The sequence below is a fragment of the Ochlerotatus camptorhynchus genome, unplaced genomic scaffold (assembly GCF_037179485.1).
Source record: "Ochlerotatus camptorhynchus isolate MF236.1 unplaced genomic scaffold, CSIRO-AGI_Acam_v1.1 ptg000070l, whole genome shotgun sequence".
NCBI lineage: Eukaryota > Metazoa > Arthropoda > Insecta > Diptera > Culicidae > Ochlerotatus > Ochlerotatus camptorhynchus.
The window spans coordinates 1,760,216-1,766,021 of NW_027040560.1; the positions used below are offsets into that span (position 1 = coordinate 1,760,216).

A 5,806-nucleotide genomic window follows, 5' to 3' on the forward strand; every position below is an offset into this window, starting at 1 on the left:
ATTCACAGTTATATCAACAATCAATACGAAACTAACGAGTTTAAATTGGCTCACCACTTTAGTAGCCTATTGGTCCCAAGCAAACGATTAACGTACCCTATTCTAGTTGAAATTCTATTACTACACTATGTTTGTTTTGATTCGCTATGAAAGTTTGACAGATAACATCAGGGGTGTGTGGATTCATGCAGAACATGCAGGGGTGAGTGAAATAGCTTGGGACTGCTTGGGACCGTTGTTCTGGTACTGGGTGAGCCAAAAATAATAATGATTTTCTTCGGGACCCAGTGGTCTTAGAGTTACCTCTATGGTTATATCACAAACGAAGTGACAGACGACTTACTGGTGAAGAAATCAATTAAAATAATGTGGTTCGCTGTAATAGAATTTTCTTAGAAGCTTGTGCCATCATCCACCAGATGGGATAGTATTTTTGTTTTGGTTTTGCACGAAGTTGATTTTGTGTACAATGATTCTTTGACAGTGTGCAAAGAATGTATATCATTTTGTCATTTTTTTATGCATTCCAGTTTTGAGTAGAGTGAAAGAGATAGAACCAAAACATTCTAGTACATTTGGTGAAAATGCTAGTTCAATCCAGTAGTAGTGTTGCCATGTGGTACAATCCACTGGTAGTGGTGTTGCCATGTGGTACACTGAAAAATTGCAATAGCAGGTTAGTCACCAAAGTTTTCGAGCCGCTCCGTCTGTCACTTCGTTTGTGGTTATATTGAGCACTGAAAAGTGCTGTTTAAATTTGTTGTAGCTTTAGGTAACACTTCCTTCAGCAAATAGCAAAAAGATCCATGTCATAATTTTCCCAGTAGTTTATAAATCTTTTGTTACTTTTTTTTTCAGAAAGAGGCTTGACATACGAGGATCTTAAATTACTCTCGAAGGACGACGTTGATGACGTATTTAGTCCCAGCAGGACTGGAGAAAAAATTCGATTGCGATCGAAACTGCGCTGCTGGTCGGAGTCCAAACAATATCAACCACCTCAAGAAGGATGCTCAAGAAGTTTGAACTTTTCAAAGTCACAAGTTCAGTCTGAGGACTTAGAACAACTGCTGAAGAATAATGAGAAAGGAAAAATAATTTCTAAATATTTTGAAAAATTTCAGACACTCAATAACCTAATGCGAAAGCAATTGAGTGAAATCATCTGCGATTCATATATTTCATTAGAAAAGCCCTTCCCGTTATCAGATATGGAAAAATTCAGTGAACTTATTTCCGCAAAATTTTCTTCTGAAACAAAAGTATCTATTGCTTCAAAAATAAGAATTATTGCTTGTGTTCTTCTACAAGTAGTTTTGTTTCCTTTATTTGTTTTGTAGGACGCTTATCTATGTGCTCGTGATAAAGAAATTGGCAAATTGAACCCGTCTGGATTGATATATAACCGGTACTATAACTCGCGAGATCGGAAAGCATTCCAGCCACCAGTTCAGAGGAAACGCAAACTGGAAAACCCCAACGACGATCCAAGAACAAGTGAAGCTCATCAACATTTCAGTCAAGAAGGTAACAAAAGTTTTTCAACAGATTTAATGTTAACATGATTTTTACATGGTATTTTCCTGCATAAATTTATATCCAGATTTAGTTATCCTGAAGGAAGATCATGCCTGGTTGATGAATAATAATGTTCCCGTCGAAGATGTTAAAGAGCGTTGGAGAAGAACAGTAAAGTTTCGTCTTGATAGTATCAAAGATCTGCAGAACGAAAGAAATAAGTTCCAGAAGCTTTTGGAGGTGTGGCCTCGGTTTAAGGATAGCGAAGGAGCAGTTTATGTGAGTAAATCAAGATAACTTGGAATAGTTAATTTATTTTTCGATGGGTGATTCCGGGTCTCACCTTATCCCGTCTGACCTGGTGTAGAGCTCTTTCACCCATTCAAATGTTATGAAACGCAAGAGGAAGGAGGTAGTACCAACAATCAATACGAAACTAACGATTTTAAATTGGCTCACCACTTTAGTAGCCTATTGGTCCCAAGCAAACGATTAACGTACCCTATTCTAGTTGAAATTCTATTACTACACTATGTTTGTTTTGATTCGCTATGAAAGTTTGACAGATAACATCAGGGGTGTGTGGATTTATGCAGAACATGCAGGGGTGAGTGAAATAGCTTGGGACTGCTTGGGACCGTTGTTCTGGTACTGAGTGAGCCAAAAATAATAATGATTTTCTTCAGGACCCAGTGGTCTTAGAGTTACCTCTATGGTAGGTCACTCCGCACACCAATCTTGGGTCATCTTTTTTGTAAGTGTGCCTCAAATGTGCCGCAGGTGTGCCGATTGTGCCGGTAATAGAGCAAGCTGCGATTGTTTGTAAAATACCCATACCGGCAACCCGGTATTTCTGACACCTTGAATGTTTTGGTTTGTAATCGCAAGGATAAATCGGATTGAGGATGACGATGCTGCAACCAGGTCAATCCATCGGTTGTGTAATATAACGTTGTACGATGTACATCGATTTTGCAAACAAAATTACATCCATTGATGTAATATTGTATCTGCTTTTTGCTATCACATCATTATTTCATACATCAGCTTGAATTAAATTGATCGATATTACATTTTTTTTTTGCTGTGTATAGAGATTTTTGACGTTTAATCGGCGCACACTACTGCACCATTTAAATCGAACGAGTGCGAGCAAGAGGGAAACAGATTGGTGGGAAAACAAATCGTCCATTCATCCATGTGTGCTAGATAGAGAAAGGCGGTTAAACGTCAAAAAGGTCTATGGTACGAACCCTCGTTGCATGTCATTGCATGTTGTGATGAAAGACAAGGCTCTTAGACACAATGTTTTAGTTTTAAACGCTGGCCAGACTGAGCAGTTATAACATGTTATAACGGTTGTCAAATAATTGCAACACAGAAACCACCATCAAGATGGCGCTATAACATGTTATAACTCTGTAGTCTGAACGTACTATTACGAAGAATTTAGCGTCACACTTCTCTTCATCATACACTTCTAAAATGTGTCATTCCATTTCAACACATGATAGGCTCTATATGTCGAAGTAGCGCGGGACCCTATTAGAATAAATCCTTTAGATTTTAATGTTACTATCAATATCAAATGAAATACTTTTCATAAGAAAAGCAAAATAAACGCTATTGTAGATGTTTGTGATTGAAAAAAATAAAAAAAAAAACGCTTTAAAAGGTGAAACAAAATGAAAACAGCACACCACAGCAAATAAAAACCCACATAAATGTGAACCATTAATTGACCTCACCAAAAATTGTTAGACATTGTTTATAATCCCTGCTAAACTTTAACTGAAATGTTTATCGAACTTTACATGAACGTTTGTGGGATAAAGTTTTAACCTTATATATTATGGTATTATGGATGGTTTTGTAACATCGATCAACTTTATGTGGAATATATCGCGAATACCTTGCCTGTAAATTACTGATTACCAATTCGCGATATATTCCACGTAAAGTTGACCGATTATACAAAACCATTAATGGACCTTACTGACTACCATAACCATTACAATTAAAGTTCTCAAACCATTAGTAAAAAGGTTCTAATATAGTCCCTCTCCGAAAATGTATGGAGAAAACAACTATTTTGAATGGTAATGGTTCTTAACAACCCATTTTTTGTAAGGTTCAATTCCAAAGAATCATACACGGAACCAAATTTTGTTCATTTAAGTTAAAAATATATATGTTTATTAAATAAAAATATGAATAGTTCAAAGTAAATTACAAACATGTTCTCAACAAAAATATGTATGTTTAGAATAAATTCAAAAGCATGTTTATTTCAACAATACATAACCTGGGTAATCAATTTTTAGCGTGTCCTTTTTTCCTTCTTGTTTACATTCGGCAAACTTAACCGAAAACGGCCTGCAAGCGGCGAAACCGAAGTAGAGGGTCCGGAAACCCACGCAATGTTCCAAGCTCGACAAAACCGGTGGAACATCACAATATTAACGGCAATCCGTCGTTTCTGATACCGATCCCCATATCATCCTCACCCCCCACCCGACGTCGAAAGAAAAACAGATCATCCCCGAACACTAAACGTAGAAAGAGGCCGGTATGAGGACCAGCGTCATAAACGACAAAATGACGCTAATATCACAAAGTTTCACCAGTTTTACTGAACTGGATCGGATCGGACACCCACCCCGACGGCCCCCCGGATCCAAACATCCACAGACTTTCCATAATCGCAGGAATTTCCATTAATTTGCTATCCATTTTATTTTGATTTATTCAGCATTCAAATGCTAAAATAATTTCAAAATATGTTTGTTTATTTTAAACATGAAAAGCATGTTTAAAATAAACATATTAATTTTTGATTGCATATAGTTTTCAAATAAATCAAAAATATTCACGTTTATTTTCAACACGAATATTTTTAAAATAAACGTAACATTATTTTTGTTTTAAACATTATTATCAATGGATTCAAACGTAGAATACGTTTGAAATCAACCTAGTTTATGTTTGTGGCCAGAACAAACTGAATTTACGTTTAAATTTACCTCAAATATTTTTGTTTCGACGGTAATTTTTTCTGCGTGTAATACATAAGGTTAAAACTTTATCCCACAAACGTTCATGTAAAGTTCCATAACCATTTCAGTTAAAGTTTCTTCTTCTTTTTCTTCGCATTTCAAGCTTATTGCATATCGCATATTAGCTTATTGCGTGCTCTCAACTTGGTGTTCTAGATGCACTTCCACCATAGAGGTAACTCTAAGACTAGAAGATCCCGAAGAAACGTGCTCAACTTTTTGGCTCAGCTCTGGTATTCTCTTCGGTCCCAAGCTAATCAATTCACCCCTCGAAACATAGGAAAATCCACTAACCCCTCATTTTATCTGTCAAACTTTCATAGCGAATCAAAACAAACATTGTGTAGTCATAGAATTTCGACTAGAATGGGGTACGTTAATCGATTTGCTTGGGACCAATAGGCTAGTCAAATAGTGAGCCAATTTAAAATCGTTAGTTTCGTATTGATTGTTGCTTCCACCACAAACAAAGTGACAGACGAATAACTGGCAAAGAAATCAATTAAAATAATGTGGTTCGCTGTAATAGAATTTTCTTAGAAGCTTGTGCCATCAGCCACCAGATGGGCTATTATTTTTGTTTTGATTTGAACATAGTTGATTTTGTGAGCAATATGATCTTTGACAGTGTGAAAAGAGTGTATCATTTTGTCATTTTTTATGCATTTCAGTTTAGAGTAGAGGGAAAGAGATAGAACCAAAACATTCTAGTACATTTAGTGTTGCCATGTGATAAAAGTTCTTATTTATATTTATATCTACATTCTATGTTTTTTTTTTTCTTCGGCAGCTGGACATTGATTACAATGCTCTAACGGACGGAAAAGGAAACGGACTCTTAGTTGGTTGGCCCTCGTTTTCTGAAAAGTTTATGGAATACGTCACTGCTAATGAACCACGGGAGAAATCTTGCCTAGAAATTATTGATAAACTGCATCGGACGGACATTTCAGTGTGTAAGTTTGGATTTTAGGATTTACTATTGGCCCAATTTATTTACTTTTGTATTTTTTGTTCCTTTAGGCTCTCGTAATTTTCTCATCTATAAATTGTTCCCCGGTGTCATCAAACCAAAACGTATTGGTGGAAGAACCCTTCCTTCAATTGCACAAGCGCAGTCGGATTCTCTCATACACTGTTTAACAGCAAGCGATATTGGTCCAACACTTGAAAAGCTGAAAGAGAAGAAAACTTGTTATCAACCAAGTATCATCGTTGTCGGTGCTGAGGAC

At 36.4% G+C, this 5,806-nt stretch overlaps 1 long non-coding RNA gene across 1 annotated transcript; it reads left to right on the forward strand.

Moving 5' to 3' along the window:
- The first annotated feature begins 1,625 nt into the window (after positions 1 to 1,625).
- LOC135697510 (uncharacterized) lies at positions 1,626 to 5,806 on the forward strand. Its single transcript, XR_010517430.1, has 3 exons — positions 1,626 to 1,797; positions 5,365 to 5,530; positions 5,598 to 5,806. It is a non-coding gene; the product is annotated as an uncharacterized LOC135697510 (long non-coding RNA).